General features: G+C 42.2%; 1 pseudogene; it reads right to left on the bottom strand.

The window, feature by feature from the left end:
- Positions 1-6,457: 6,457 nt before the first annotated feature.
- On the bottom strand, positions 6,458-6,575 carry LOC134971449 (5S ribosomal RNA; annotated as a pseudogene).
- Positions 6,576-17,545: the final 10,970 nt, after the last annotated feature.

The following is a 17,545-nucleotide window of genomic DNA, read 5'->3' as shown; positions in this document are numbered from 1 at the left end:
AATAATAATTCCCTCTGCCTTGTACTCCATTTGTTCCTATCACAGGACAGGACATTTCTCCTAAGAATTGCAGCATTTATCTGCTTCATCTTAACACTGCTGAGCCGGCCTGTGAATTTCCTTTCTGCTATACCCCAGTGCTAAGGGGAGGAAAGCAGGAGTCGGCATGCTAAGATTACTAACGTGTGATCCTGGCAGAGGTGTAGCTAGGCACCATGGTGCCCGGAGCAATGGTATGTTTTGGCACCCCCCTCCCCTGTACTGAATTGGGGGTCTAGCCAACATGTGGTGGCTTTTTACATTTAAAAAGAAACAATATTTAAAATCTTAAATTGGTTACAGGGCCAGTTCTAGACCTTGTGGAGCTCAGGGCGAAGTTTCCTTTGTGTGCCTCCCTTTGTTTAAAATAGGGTCAGCGCATGCCGAAGGCTTGCAACATAAATATAGGGGCATGGCTTCATTGGGAAGGTGCGTGGCCACAGAATAGTACCAATTCACATTACACCGCACAGTAGTATCTGTTATTCACAATACACCACACAGTAGTACCCCTTATACACGTTAAACCACACAGTAGAGCCCCTTATACACTTGACGCCACACAGTAGAGCCCCATATACATGTTACACTTTGGTTGAGCCCCTTATACACATTACAACTTGGTAGAGCTGCTATGGAAGGAGCTGTATTTAGTTATTTGCTTGTTTAATTCAAATAAATTAAAAACACTATATATGCCCCGACTGACCTGACCTCACAACCCCCGTAATTCCTCAATGAAAATAAAGCCCCAAATAAAGCCCCTATAGACCTGATAACCTCCCTAAACTATGTGTCACGTAAATACAGAAAGGAGGATCACACATTATATGTGACCCAAAGTGTGGTGATTAGCTGCAGGAATAATCAACAATAATGTTTTCAAGTGACTGTATATATATATTTTTGTATTCTTTTCAACTGAGATGTGACAACATGGCTGACATGCAATGTCCTGCATTTGACCCCATAGGTCCAGGCCAAGAGAGATCTGCAGACCATAAAGTTTGAGATGACATTCCTACATCAAAAGCAGAGATTTGCAAGCTCTGGACATTGAGGGCTGATAAGGCCATTTGTTGTTGTGTCAACAAAGGGGCTATAAACAGACCAGGAATCCTGTTTCCTGGCTAATGTCATAAACCTTGCTTTCTTTGAAAGAGATTCCTACAGTACACCCATTACCTCCCCCCTTGGCTGTTGCCAAGCACCAAGTATGTAAAACCTGGTGTAGGTGTTTTGTCCAGCAGGAAAGTGGTTAAAAATCCCAAGGGAGGGGGCCTGATGAAGCTGGAGACTATATCTGTCCCACTCATGAAAATAGGAGTTGTGATCTCTTGGGGACAGCTAGTATGCTGGAGATGACCTGAGTTATTCTGTGAAGCCCCCACAACAGAAATACTTAAAACTTGTTTGCGTTAGTGAGTAGGGTTTCTGTAAGTTTTATTTCCTTTTCATTTATTGAGATTGCTGTATTCTGTGTGTGTTTTTAAAATATTCTTAATAATCTTTGTAACCTTTTTGTAACCAAAGCTCTGAAGTATTCTTGAAATTAAAATCCTAGTTTTAGTTCTGATTCTGTTGTTCTTATGAACTCCAACGCCTGTGTGGCTCACGCCTATCTATTTTTCTAAGTATTGCAGTGTGTGTGTGAGACAGGTAAAGTTAAAGACGCCTGTAACGTCCGTAATACGTTGAAAAGTCTTTGCTGGTGGCAGCTGAAAGTATTTAAATAATCCCGTGTGTCAAGTGACCCCGTACGTCGCATGTGGCAGTTCTCAAATTGGCATATTTGTGGAATTGGCCGGCAGCGTCGTCACACTATGGATGAAAATAATGCCCCAAAATTGCCCCCCAATTTTATAATCCCCCGATGCCTCAATGAAAATGATTCCCTAAAACTGCCACCCCACACCTAATAATCCCACTATGCTTTCAATAAAAAGAATAAATAATGTCCCGCGCCCTCTAACTTTTTTGGCGCCCAGAGCTCGCGCTCCACTGGAGCCACCCTCGCTACACCCCTGGATCCTTGGCAAGTCTGCTTGCTATAACAGCAGCAGGGAGAGGTATTACTTTTGGGTGCATTGCATAGTGCACCCTAAGCACTGGTTGGATTATATTTAGTCTCAATGCTTCTATTGCACAGGTTCTCAAACTCGGTCCTCAGGACCCCACACGGTGCATGTTTTGCAAGTCTGCTCACAAAATCACAAGTGACATAATTAACTCCACCTGTGGACCTTTGAAAATGTGTCAGTGATTAATTAATACACCTGTGCACTTGCTGGGTTACCTGCAAAACATGCACTGTGTGGGGTCCTGAGGACCGAGTTTGAGAACCACTGTTCTATTGTATGTGTGCACACTAATGAAACACTAACTGCTTTTAAAGTGCTACTAATCTGGAGAAAGCTGCATACTAAACTGACTGTGCTATTAATTTGGAAAAAGCTACATACCAAATTGACTGTGCTGTATTAACCCACTATTCCATATGGATATAAAGATGGAAGTATTTTGAGTGGAAACTCCACTGGGACTGAGATATAATATAACATCTGTATTGTAGACGCCTGACAAGGAAAACATTTTGGTGTGGTGAGATCTCAGTGTTCAAACAGGCTGCTAAGTTTTATGGGCTCATTTAGTATGCTGAATCTAAGTTTAGTATTTGTATTTATCTTGTGTAATGTAATTTTAGAACACTGGCCGGTATTTGTATTGTATATGTTTTTATTATATATTTGATAACATTTTGATCAAAGTGAGAAGCGCAGTCTCATATTTTGGTGTGTTTTTGTTTGTTTGAGGTTATTGGGATCAAATCCTCGAGATAAGCTGCTCCAACTTTGATTAATGACAGCGCCAGGTGTATGCTTGTAGTACATATATCTTTAAAATCTGATTGACCCTGGTTGGGCGTACAAAAAGTTAAAAGGAAAATCTCTGCTTAGCAGTTGCGAATTTGACCAGTAAACCTCTACCGTCAATCAGGAGTCACTCTGAAACATATGATAGAAGCAAGCATTTGGAAAAAACAATTGCAACTGCCTTAGCCCACAGAAAGACATCAAAGTTGGAGAGGTAACATAGAAACATAGAATTTGACGCAGATAATAACCACTAATACCCTTTTCAGACAGAAAAGTCTGAAAGTCCCGGCAATTACCCTGCATTTCAGTGCCGGGTTCTTTTGCCGGGACCTGCCTGACCCCCCCTTTCACACAGACATGCAAATTACCGGGTCGAGAATTTAGACCCGGTAATTTACAGATCACCACAGGTATTTTGTCTGTGTGAAAGGGTCAACCCGTGTCATAATTCCTGTGTCTCCGACCCTGGTAAATTCCAGGGTTGAAGTCCCGGGAATTACAACACGGGATGACCCTTTCACACAGAAAAAGGACCCGTGTATTTCATGAAATTACTGGGTGTTCTGTCTGAAAGGGGTATTAGTCTTGTCTGCCCTAAAAGCATGTACATGCACACTAGGGGTAATTTTTGTCAGGAGCCAATTAACTTACCAGTGTATTGTTGGATTGTGGGTGGAAGCCAGAGTACCTGGAGGAAACCCATGCAGACAGAGGGAGAATATACAAACTCCACACAGTGAAGGCCATGGAGGGAATTGAACCTATGACCTTGGTGCTGTGTGGCAGTAATGCTAACTATTACACCATAAATGCTGTCCCAATGAATATGAAATGCATTTCCTGGATGAAGGTGATGTCCACCTCTTTCATAAATAAAGTTTACAACAAAAGGGAATGGTTCTCAGGTATTGTGACAACAAAGCTGTTTAGTGGAAGCACACACTGACTATGGAATTGTAAACTATGGTATTTTTTGTTAGGATGACTGCAGGTGAGCAACCAACATACACTTAGTGCCCATACAAGATAGTGACAAAGGTTTTCAACTCCTCACAGAACAGAAACACTAAGAGACCGGATTTGGTACGATATACTGATGGACGGGCTGCCGGTGGTCAGAATACTGATAGTGGCATCCCATCCATCAGAATCCCGACAGCCCCCTAGAAAGTACCCTAACCCTCCCCTGCTCCCTACCCTAACCCTAATCTTGTGGGTGCCTAAGCCTAGCCATCCCCGGTGGTGCCTAACCCTAACCCCCCCACTGGTGACTAACCCTACCTTCCCCGCTGCCTAAACCTAACCCTCCTCGCTTGGTATCTAACTCTAACCTCCCCTTGTAAGTGCCTAACCCTAAACCCCCCTCCCTGGTACCTAACCATCCCCTTCCTGATCCTGCACCCTAACCCTAACCCCCCTTCTAATGCCTAAACCTAACCTTCCTCCTCCCATGACAGGAAGCAAGCGCGTCCTGCTAACAGAATGTTTGGGATTCCAGGCATCGGTATTTTGACGACGGGATCCTGAGCTTTGTCGGGATTTTAATGTCGGCATTATGCCATCGATTGGGATTCTGGTGTCTGTATTTTGACCACCGGGGCATTTGAACCACATCCCACAGAGACTTTCTTCCTAGTCATTGACCAGCTTTTCCGGCATCGGAACAAATGCTCCAGACTTGCTTTTATACCTTTAGAATTCTCCTACTCCTCCCAGACTGACAAGCAGGTGACACTCCCACCCTGCCGTCTTTTGGGAGTTCCTCACAGATGCTCTGGTTAATAAGTCACATGCTTTCAGCTGCACCAGGTAAGACTCACATTTTCTATCCTCCAATATGTGACTTTCCTGTGTTTGCCAGATAATCATCCCTGGCTTCTCTGTAACACACTGCTCTTAATGCCACATCTCCCCACCCCTAGTGACAAGTCAGGTGACATGGACCTTGTGAGGAGTGCAAATTTCTGTGACAGGGCATCTGCATTTTTGTGTAAGATTCCAGGCCTATTTTCCACTGTAAACCTAAAAGGTTGTAATGCTAAGAACCACCTGGTAACTTTGGTGTTCACCTCCCAGTTTCTCTGCATCCATTGTAATGGTGCATGGTCCAAAATGAAGGAGGATTCCCTCCCTAGCAAATAGTACCTCTATGGCCCACTTTATGCCCAGGCAATCCTTCTCTACCAAAGCATATTTTTGTTCCCTCTGCAACAATTTCCTGCTCAGGTACACTGGGTGCTCTACTCCCTCCTTTTTCTGAGACAGGACTGCACCTAAACCAATGTCAGAGGCATCTGTTTGGATGAAGACTGTACAGGCAAAATAGGGTGCCAGTAGTACCAGAGAGGTACAGAGGGCCAAACAAAAATCTGTCCATGCTGTTTCAGGAAGGGTGGTCCACTCCACCCGTTTTGTACAGCATTTTTTAACAAATCTTTTATTTGGGCTGGTCTATGTTAAAAGTAATGGATAAACCTCTCATAGTAACCTACCAAGCCCTGGAAGGTTCTCAACTTGGTCTTAGGCTTTGACCAGTTTTTGACTGCCTAAATTTTCCTATCTGAGGTTTCACCTGACCATGTCTATGTAACCCAAATACTTAGCTTCGCTTAGGGCCACTGCACATTTCTCAAGGTTAGCCGTGAAACCTTTAAACCTCAATCAGGCCAATACTGCCTCAACCTTAGGAAGATGTGATTCCCAGCCTTGAGAGTGTGTAACTGTATTATCTAGAAAGGTTGCTATATAGGCAGTATGGGATTTCAGTACCTTGTTCATCCCCCTTTGGAAAGTGGGCAGTACCCCATGCAAACTAAAGGTTAGGAAAAATGCCTTCAAGGGTAGAAAAAGCTGTCTTTTCCCTGGCTGTGGGCCTAAGAGGTATCTAGAAGAAAGGTTGGTTGAGTCTGCACAGGATCACTTGGTCAAATTGATATAATGAGTGCTGTAGCTTTAATCAAATCCAATCAAAACCAACATCTGGCCATGTCATGAATTAAATAATTAATATTCGGCGCTGGGTTGGCGGTGCTCCCAGAAATAGTTCAGTAAACTATTTGGAAAAGTAGAGAATGGTTCCCGTATAGTACCGGAGCCAAAGAGAAAAAAGAAAGACTATGTGTCTCTTCTGGGGCACACTTTTGTTGAAAATTATGAAAAATTGTAAGATTTAAAACGTAACTTTTATTATATACCCTCTTAAAATAATGGCTATAAGGCAAAAAGAGAAATAACAACTAAGTAAATTATTTTTATCAATCCATCAGAATAAACATCAATTGATGTGATTGTTACAAATCTGGCATGATAGCTCAGTGAGCGAAAACATATGTGTCTCCAATACTGACAAATAAATAAATAAATAAATAAATAAATAAATAATCTCTTCTCCTGAATATGGAACAATATAATCTCAGATAACGATATCACAGGAAGAAAGAGAAAACGTGAAATAAGATATATGCCAGGCTCCACAAAAAGGCTAATTGAATATGGAATGTATTGCTTAGTTCTAGGTCCTGTGTCCTTGGTTTGGATAAAAATACCTGCAGTACCTGGTATTCTCTGGTGGTCTCCCACCCAGGTACTGAGCTGGCCCACAGTGCTTGGCTTCCAAGATCAGACGAGGTTGGGCATACTCAGTGTGGTTTGACCGCAGGTAGATATATCACACCTGATAACACTGGGAACCATGTATTGTGGGATCTGAAAGAAAACCCAGCTTTCCTGTATGGTTGCTGGGTGCTAATAGGTCAAAAAATACAATATATATATATATATATATATATACCTGTGGTACCTGGTATTCGCTGAGGGTCTCCCAACCAGGTACTGACCCGGCCCACAGTACCTGGTTTCAAAAAAATCAGGCAAAATAATACATTCAGTGTGATTTGACCATAGGTGAAAAAAAATCACACCTAGGGGCTGCTGAAAAACATGTGGGAAACAGGTGCACTGAGGACCATAAGGGTCTGATCGGAGATATCAGTATGAATTCCCCACGTTTTATGGGGTGTACTGAATGGGTGATAGTATGTTACTACTGCAAACAGTTTTAGTGGTAGTGAATCAGGTCTAATGTTAGACACCACTTCTGCTTTTTTATCATCTGCCTGGGCATCGAATGAGAAAATGAGAGGGTGGCGAGAAACGACACTGAAACAGAAGGAAGATAGGGGAAAACTTCTGCTGTCTTGTTTTATAACACAATGGTGCTCTGTTTACATGATGCCTTGCAGAGCCACCAAAAATGTTTGAACAGGATGAGAGGGAGTTCCAGAAATCCCATATCAATGGGAATATTTTGAAGATTTGTTGTGAGTGTATTGAAAGAATGATTAGGTAAAAATTAGTAATAAATCACAAGTTTTGCTCTGAAACTACTGGGTGCAGTCAGCAATACAAAAAACCTTTTTAAATTTGCAGTGTATCAGTTGTCACCGTCAGAACGAGGAAATACTCGTATCTATGAAAATGGTGATTAAATATATGGAAAAAGATATTGTGCATATACAAAAACCAAAATAAGGGCTGAACCTATCAAAAAGCAAAAAAATACATATAAATGAATCATTGGTATGCATTAATTAATGATATATCCTGGACATTGTTGCGGCTCTTAGGTAAATGTGGGCATATTTCCATATTGTCGTCCAACCCTGGTTTGTGCTGAGAGAATGCTTTGTGTTTATCGCATAAAGAAAGTCCCATAAATGGTTAATCACCAAACGTAGCAAGAAACAGTTTACCAGGGAGACGGGTCCGACGGGAGGTCAGAGGAAACCACCAAACCTGCTGATAGATGGAGGGGTAGAATACCCCCTGAGTCGCTAGATGCCGCTTCTAAGTGTCCGTGATAGCAGGTGAGCCCAGCTGTGAGACGCCGGTATCCGCGGTCCGTCGACCGGAAGTTCGGAAAACCGGAACCGGAAGTGACACACGATCAGTGAACAAGCTCCCCCGAGCGAAACGCGTGTCACTTCTGGTTCCGGTTTTCTCGCATTAGTATGATAAATTTTCTCCTTTAGCATATGCAAAATGCCTCAGGGTTGCCTCTCATGCAGTAGTTAAAAAGAGATAAACACCATTGAGGCTTGGGGTACCTCTCTGACAGCAAATAACAGGTAAGGAAGAAGGGTGTCCCAATCCTTCTTTTTCTGCAACAATGCCTTTCTTATCAAATGCTTTAGAGTGCGATTAAATATTTCCACTAGTTCATTCATTTATACATGGCAAACAAAAGTGAAAAGCGTTTTCACACCTAGGAACTGACACATATCCAATATTAGCAAAGACATGAATGGTGTACCATGATAGATAAGAATTCCTTAGGGATTCCCAACCAGGTATACTGTACGAGTGAACCTGCTCCCTAGCTATCATGCTAGACTTTATGTTTCATAAGGGTATTGCCTCCAGATAGCATGTTGCATAGTCTAGCACATGGGTCTTCAACCTGCAGCCCATCAGCTGCTGTGGAACTACACATCTCAGCATGCCTGGCCACAGTTTCGCTATTAAGGCATGCTAAAATTGAGGAAGCACATGCTGGGATGTATAGTTCCACAACAGCTGGAGGGCCACAGGTTGAAGACCCATGGTCTAGCACAACCAAAACATACTGGTGACTTCAAGCTGACTTTTTCGATGGTGCCCAGCCAAATCCATACCAATATGTTCAAAGGGCACCTGTATCAATGGTAGTGGAACAAGAGGGGCCTGGTATGAGGATTTAGGGTTTGTTCTCTGGCAAACAGGGCAAGCCTGACAGTACTTTCCATGGCCATGTGTATCTCCGGCCAATAAAACCCTAAGCAGGACCCTCTTCTGGGTTTTGTCCTTACTCAAGTTTCTCCCCAAAATATGAGTATGTGCTGCTTTAAAACCCGGTGGGACATGTACTTGGGGCACTACTAGCTGCCCCATAACCCTGTCCTGTACAGTACTCACTCTATATAGGCAACAATTTTTAACCACAAAGTACAGAGAGCCCTCTTCCTGATGGGTGCTACCTGGGGCACCCAATTTACCCCCACCCACACCTTAAAGGCATCATTAACTTAGTCCCATGCAAAATCCTGTAATGGAAATAGTCTCAGCACTGTTGACTATTCTGTGTCTTCATTGCCTGGAACGGGCTCACATGTGGGTTTCCCCAGGAGGACCCTAAATAGTCAGTCCATGTTCTTCAACCAGTGTGATTTACATGTTGTCTTGCTTGCAGTCACTGGAGCAGCTTCCTGCAACAGCAAATCCACTGTCCTAAGATGTAGCTCTTGCTCTCACTTGGGCATATCCATAAAAACCAAAGACCCGCCCATTGAAACAGTTAGTGATATGTCCAGTCAGACTTGCTCTAAGATCACCATCTGGAACAATGGAAAGTCACATCCCAAAATAAGTAGAGACATCAGCTTAGGGGAGATCACTGCCAAGGACCGCACAGTCTGGCCCCTGGTGGTGACTGGAATGAGGGTCCTCTTATTTTTCTCAGATGTCCCATGAATACACAAGACCTTTACTTTTGGCAACTAAGGTGACAGTTCTGCCAAGTTCAGTGGACCTGAAAATAGGATGAGTTTACTGCCAGTATTCACCAAGGCCAGGACTACGGTCTGCTTAACAAGGATTGTTACCGGAAATAAGCCATTGCCCTTCTTGAGAAAACTCATGATACGGTAAATTGGGTACATTGGCCCTACCCCATAGTCTGGGGAGCAATCCATATGCTCCAGCAGCATTGAGCATTCCATCTGGATGTGTCCAGGTTCCCGACATTCAATAATGTTTACTTAGCCGGCCTCAGGTTCACCTCTTTATCCACATGGTTTTTCATGCTCAGGCCCAGGCCGTTCTCGTATAATCCCTAGTTTTTGTCAAAGGCAAGGGGTTTGGCCATTTCCAAATCTCTCCACCAGCATGGTGAGTTCCCCAGGGTCTTGCTCATCTGCTTGCATCACCCACTTCTGCAGACCCCGGTTCCAAGTCTGCACACAGTGTTCAATTGCCAGCAGCTCCAACATCTGATTGGGCAAGTTTTCCTCTGGTTTCAACACCATCCTCATCATTTAGATTAATGTAGCCATCAGAGTTCTGACTGATGTCTCTTTGGAGTAATGCCACTAATGGAAGCCTTGGGCTTGACCTGGCCTGTAAACACAGACACCGCTCAAATATATTGGTCTTTAAGGTCAAATACACTTATGCCTCCTTCTCCATAAGGTCCATATAAACCTGCTGGGTCTCACTGGAAAGTATGGTGCCAGCTTCTCCACCCAGACTTGTGGACCTGGCGATTGTGCCCTGTTTTCTCTTGAAGGTGGTGAGGTAGGCTTCTTTGTCATCTTCATCTGACATTTTCTCGAAGGTGATGAAGTTGGCTTCTATGTCATTTTCATCTAACATTTTCTGAAGCTTGTGTCAATCCTTAGGTCGCGACTGATTTTGCTGGCATTGCAGCAGCAGCCATTCATACTGCAATTCTTTCTGCTATTACATCTGTATCAGCTTCTGCTGAAAATGCTGCTGTCCGCTCTTGAGCATTTTCAATATTCCTCCATTTTGACTTCTATGTGGGCTAGGAAGTGGAAATTAGCTTCCCTTAGCATCCCATGCACTGACACCACTTGTGACAATGAAGCTGCGTAGTTAGTGTCCATACAAGATAGAGACAATGGTCCTCAACTCCTCACAGAAGAGAGACACTAACAGAGACCTTCACCCTAATCACTGGCCAGCTTTTCCGGCATCAGTCTCCCAGACAAATGCCCCAGACAGGCTTTTATACCTTTAGACTCCTTCTCCCCCTTCCCCTCCCAGACTGACAGGCAGGGGACCCTGCCTTCTTATAGGAGTTCCTCACAGATGCTCTGGTTAATCAGTCACATGCTTTCAGCTGCACCAGGCAAGACCCACATTTTCTGTTCTCCAATACATGATATCCCTGGGTTTGTCAGATAAGCAGCCCTGGTTTTTCTGAAGCACGCCACTCCTATTGCCACATAGCCCCTCCTAGCAAGAAGCTAGGTGACAAGGACCTCGTGAGGAGTGCATATTTCTGAGACAGGGCTTCCTAAATGGCCAAATCACTAACTGAGACCTTTCCAGTCCCCGGAACAGCTTTTCTGTGATCAGTCTTCCAGACAAATGCACCAGACTGGCTTTCATACCTTAGACTCCTCCTCCTCCTCTCAGACTGATAGGCAAGAGACACACCCATTCTGTTTTCTAAAGGAAGTTCATCACAGATGTTCTGGTTAATCAGTCACATGCTTTCAGCTGCACCAGGCTGCAAAGGAGAAATGCACTGGAGTCAACTAAGCAAGTAAGACCCACATTTTCTATCCTCCAAATATGTGACTTCCCTGAGTTTGTCAGCTGAACACCCCTGGTTCCTCTGTAGCATACTTCTTCTATTGCTATAGTTTATTCAACCTTTAACAATTTTAAAAAGTACACGCAACTTTGTCACCACAGTAGAAGATTGTAGCATTGTCCTCACACCATGTCCACAGCAAAGATTGTTGAAGGGATCAGCATATGGGCCTTCAGGAGCAGGTCCTTTGATATAGTTACTGGGAATAGAAGGGAGAGAAGACAGAAAAAGAGGCAGAGAGAAATGAAGAGACATATCATAGGAGACACATAAAAACAAGACAATTGTAATAAGTTTGCAAGAATGAACAAATGATCAAACAATCCATACTTGAAGCCATGATGACCCGAACAGATTCCATTGACAACTTATCAACAGCAGGTGAGGTACATTTGTGAATGGGTGGCCCTTTGTATCAACTAAGCCAAGGTGCACAGATGAGCTGAGGTACTACGTAAGTCACCTGTGTTTATGCATAGATATCCTTAAAACCTGGAATGTTAGGGTGCCTTGAGGATTGAGTTTGGGACCTCTCAACTGAGTAAGTAACAGTAAGTCTAGGATATGCTTAACAGGAGAACACACCATGTAAATAAGCAATGCAAATTGAAAAATGAGTAAACGTAAAGTGTAAGTAGTCTAGGGGAACAGAGACATAGGGCCTGATTCAGGGGTGGTCACAATGGTGCAGTTTGCTGTTTTTCTACTGTACATGCATCAGAATTGCACTGTATATATGCGCAATGGTCTTGCAATGGCGGTCATAGTGTAAATTAGAATGCAGAGTGTGGGAGGTAACGAGGAGTGGCTACTAAAATGCAGACATGTTGCAACAGTTTTGGAGGCATGCCTTAGCCAGCAACTGCATTCTTGTAGTGATTTTAGCAATGGCAACTTAGTTTCAATGGACCTTCTGAGAAAGTACAGGGTTGCTCAGAGGTCGGATGCTGCGACCTATGTGCATCCAATGGTGCATCTTTGTATGCAAGCAGTGGGTTCTTGAAAACAGTGGTAGGCATCTCAGTACGAATCCCAGTGGCTGCTCATTTGCATTTATTCTCATATACACCTCATATAATGGTGCAGCATATGAGCATTGCATTCACATCTAAATCAGTCCCATAATGAGGATCAGGAAACCCTGTTTACTAAAGCCAACCATACTGTTATGCACTTTTTTTTGCGACTTGCTGGCATTCTAGACATGTGATTCATGTTATAAAGTTTTTAATTCATATATTAACATGTGCAGGTCTTCTGGTTCTAGTGGATATTTGCTGCTATTGAACATTATATGATCAAGCAGCCACACTTTTGCTTAGTTTGAGTGAACATACTTGTTGAACTTATATATATATATATATATATATATATATATATATTAGATATGAGTGGGTTCGGTTCTCAGAAAATACACTGGACCTGTATGCTGTAAAAATACAGGGGTGCTGCTGTTAAAATAAAAGTACACTGGTCCTGTATGCTGTAAAAATGCACGGGTGCTACTGTTAAAATAAAAATATGCTGGTCCTGTATGCTATAAAAAAAAGGGATGCTGCTGTTAAAATAAAAGTTCAATAGCCCTGTCTTGTATGCTGTAAAAATACAGGGGTGCTGTTGTTAAAATAAAGGTATACTGGTCCTGTATGCTGTAAAAATACATGGGTGCTGCTGTTAAAATAAAAGTACACTGGTCCTGTATGCTGTGAAAATACAGGAGTGCTGCTGTTAAAATAAAAGTTTTCTGGCTCTGTCTTGTATGCTGTAAAAATACAGGGGTGCTGCTGTTAAAATAAAAATACACTGGCCCTGTCTTGTATGCTGTAAAAATACAGGGGCGCTGCTACTAAAATAAAAGTACACTGGTCCTGTATGCTGTAAAAATACAGGGGTGCTGCTGTTAAAATAAAAGTCCACTGGTCCTGTATGCTGTAAAAAATACAGTGGATCTGCTGTTAAAATAAAAGTACACTGGCCCTATATGCTGTGAAAATACAGGGGTGCTGCTGTTAAAATAAAAGTACACTGGTCCTGTATGCTGTAAAAATACAGGGGTGCTGTGACAATAAAGGAGCACTGTTCTGTGTGCTGTAATAATAAAGGGGTGCTGTCCTGTGAAATGGAGAACACAAATTTGGAGGAAAAAATAGTGGAAGATCAGGAACCACTTCTTGTGCTGAAGCTATTGCTGCCACCAGTAATGACATTGATGATGCATTTCCATCAACATCGTCTGCTAAGGCCAATGCCGAATGTCATAGAGGGCATGTAAAATCAAAGAAGCAAAAAATAATCAGAAAAAAAAGAAATTATCTGACGAGAAACAAAAAATATGCAATATGCCATTCACGACACGAAGTGGCAAAGAAAGGCTAAGGCCTTGGCCTATGTTCATGACTGATGGTTCAGCTTTTCAAGAGGATGGAAACCCTCCTCCCTTTCAAAAAATAAAAAAAATAAGCTTGTTAAAGCACAGGAAAAAATAACTGTGCGTTCAGAGATTTCACAAATCCCTGACAAGACCTGACCTTCCCAAGACTGTATGGAAAGAGGAGGCTCCTACCACCATTTTCCCACCCCCTGCAAGTGCTGGGAGGAGCACCACCAGTCCGGTTGCTGATATTGAGAATGAGGATGTCACTGTAGAAGCACACCAGGATGAGGAGGATATTGGTGTATCTGGCGCTGAGGAGGAAGTTGACAATGATGATTCTGATTGTGATGTGATTTATTTGAATAAGGCACCAGTGAAGACAGTTGTTGTCCATGGGATAAAAAAGCCCATTGTCGTGTCTGGGCAAAATACCAAAAAAGCCACCTCTTCGGTGTGGAATTATTTCTCCACAACAGGTGTCAAGCCGTGTGTTGCCTTTGTCAATCCATAATAAATAGGTTTATGGACGTTAACCATCTAGGAGCATCCTCCCTTATACGTCACCTGCAGCGCATTCATCAGAAGTCATTGTCAAGTTCAGGAACTTTGGGTAAGAGCGTAAGTAGTCCACTGACATCTAAATCCCTTCTTCCACTTGTACCCAAGCTCCTGCAAGCCACACCACCAACTCCCTTAACGTCAATTTCCTCCTCAGTCAGGAATGTAAGTAGTTCTGCAGGCCATGGCATAAAAAGAGCAACTAACAACTGCTTAATAGCGCCTCAAATTCTAATAATATATTGATTAATTATAGTATGTAATTGCTCTGTCACCTGCGCTGCCGTAAAACACTGTGTGTGTGTTTAATTAAGAACAAATATAAAGGAAAGGGAGAACGTCTGCGCAATGTGTAAGGGCAATACAAAACAAGAGCTGACGTGTGATAAAAAGGTAATTTATTATACTACTAACATGGATAATAGCACATTAAAAAAACAACAATTGTATGTTTTCAACTAAATGAGAAAATATTTAAAAAATATTATCAATACCAAGATTGGTATTAATAATATTTGTTAAATATTTTCTCATTTAGTTGAAAACATACAATTGTTGTTTTTTAATGTGCTATTATCCATGTTAGTAGTATAACATGTCACTGGCATGACTGTCAACTCCTCTTCTAACCAGAATTCCTCAGGAGCATCCTTGACTTATACGCCTGCTGCTGCTGCCGCTGCTGGGAGTCGATCATCATCTCAGAGAGGAAGTCAGAAGACCACTTGTACTACTTCAACTAAACAATTGACTGTCCAACAGTCCTTTGCGAGGAAGATGAAATATGACAGCAGTCACCCTGTTGCAGAGCGGATTACTGAGGCCATAACAACTATGCTGTTGTTAGATGTGCATCCGGTATCTGTCATTAGTGCAGTGGGATTTAGGCAGTTGATGGACATACTGTGTCCCCGGTACCAAATCCTGTAAAGATTCCACTTCACTAGGCAAGCGATTCCCAGACTGTACATGGACATTAAGAAAAGTGTCCTCAGTGTCCTGAAAAATGCGGTTGTGCCCACTGTCCACTTAACCACGGACATGTGGACAAGTGGAGCAGGGCAAACTAAGGAATACATGACTGTGACAGCCCACTGGGTAGATGTATTTCCTCCGGCAGCAACAACAGCAGCGGCACCAGTAGCAGCATCTCACAAATGCCAACTCGTTCCTAGGCAAATTTATAGAAGATAATCACACTTGTTATCAAGGGAGCGCAAAAAATAAAATATACAAGCTCTTTATTTTTAAAAATATATAAACAGAAAAAACCACATTCAATAAAATGCAATAGAGTCAACATACATAGGCACCCCTATCCGTATCTATATATAATATATAATCAGTATCTATTTCATATTGCCCTTGATGACAACGGAATGTCTAATAAAGTGTCCAAAAAAATCCTCCTCGATACAGCTGTTGTATTTTAATCGTTACTTTCCAATTGTAATTGATACTTTAAAATCTTTTCTTGTGGATATACAGCAACAGTTGTAACCAGCGCCTCTTATTATTAACTTTTTCTGCAGTTAAAGTTCGTATGTAACTCACGTGAGTATTGAAGGAAAACAGGGGGAGAGCGCTGTGATGGTTGGTGAAACACAGCGGTATGCTACGACCCCCGTTAACCGTGGCTGGATCTTATTGCACTCGCGGTCGGGATGTTCCTCCCTGCCGTGGGGTAGAGACCTTCTTTTGCTCGGTCTCAAATTGCTTTTTCCCCTTCACCGCTGTCTTTGCATCAGACGTCCGCCGTAAGGTAGTTTGTTCATGAACGGGCTTATATCTCAGCAGTCAGAATGTCCGGTAGTCACCTTCCTTACGCGTTTCTCTGCTGTTATCCAAGAGCGGTTTCGTCAGAGGATATATCACCAGCCTGGCAGGCTCTTTTTAAAGTTGCACCGGACCAATAGCATTACTAATTAATTGATTAGATACATACATGTACTAATTGGATGCATACATGTAATGACTCACATATGAAACGACTTACTAATTGCAATTGCACATATAGAGACATTTCATAATATAAAAATAAGCAAAGTACCTTGTGGAACTAAAATCCCTTTTGGAGAGGTCCCTGGCAGAGAGAGCAATTACCAAAGATGAGTATTTATATTTATTTAACCCGTATCCTGTTATTCCCACTTACTATCACCTTCCCAAAATACACAAGTCCTTGGTAGCACCCCCTGGTCGTCCCATAATTTCGGGTGTTGGGTCCCTCACCTCTAATCTATCAGCATTCGTTGACTCCTTTTTACAATCTCACGTTGTGGGTCTTCGATCCTACATCAGAGATACGTCCCATTTTTTGCAATTAGTGGACAGTGTTAAATGGAAACAAAATTATGTTTTCTTAACATGTGATGTTGAATCCCTCTACACAAACATCCCCCATCAAGGGGGGATTGAGGCATGTCGTCATTTTTTAGATCAGGATGTGGGTTTGATGCCGGAACGACGTGAGTTTGTACTGGAGTCAATCGAATATATTTTAGCACACAACTATTTTTTATTTGATGCACAGTTTTTTCTCCAGACACACGGTACCGCCATGGGCACCAAGTTCGCCCCAAGTTTTGCCAATTTATATATGGGCCTGTTTGAGGACCAATATGTGTGGGGGGGGGACCCTATGGGGCGAACTTGGTGCTGTATGGTCGGTACATTGATGATTTATTTATTATTTGGGATGGGGAGCTAAGCATTTCTTCTTTTCTATCTTATATCAATTCTAACACTTTTGGTTTAAAGTTCACGCATTCTTATCACCCTACACACATCAATTATTTGGATATTGCTCTCTCTGTCAGGGAAGGAGTTGTTACTACCAGTACATATAGGAAAGAAGTTGACTGTAATGGATACCTTAATTACAAAAGTTGTCACCACCAAAAATGGAAAGACAATATACCTATGGGACAATATTTAAGAATGAAAAGAAATTGCACAGGACAAGAGGAATTTCAAAAACAGGCTGAGATACTTACAGAGGCTTTTCTAGATCAAGGATATCCAATAGAGCTACTAGATAAATCTTTAAAAATAGCAAAAAATAGAAGTAGAGACTCTCTTTTAACTAAGGCGTCCAATACTAAATTTGGGGAAAATAATGAAATCAATGGCAAAGAAAGAGATGAAAATAAAATTCTCCCATTTATTACTAAATATAACAATTGTTCTAATGAGATCAGGGACGTCCTTAGAAAAAACTTTGGAATACTCAAATTAGACAAGATTCTTAATCCTTGCCTAGAAGAGACAGTGAATGTTGTATTTAGAAAGGCCAAAAATATTAAAAATCATGTTTCCCCA

The sequence above is a fragment of the Pseudophryne corroboree genome, chromosome 11, assembly GCF_028390025.1.
Source record: "Pseudophryne corroboree isolate aPseCor3 chromosome 11, aPseCor3.hap2, whole genome shotgun sequence".
Lineage (NCBI taxonomy): Eukaryota > Metazoa > Chordata > Amphibia > Anura > Myobatrachidae > Pseudophryne > Pseudophryne corroboree.
The sequence above is the reverse complement of the archived record's forward strand: the minus strand, read 5'-3'. Positions and strand labels throughout refer to the sequence as shown.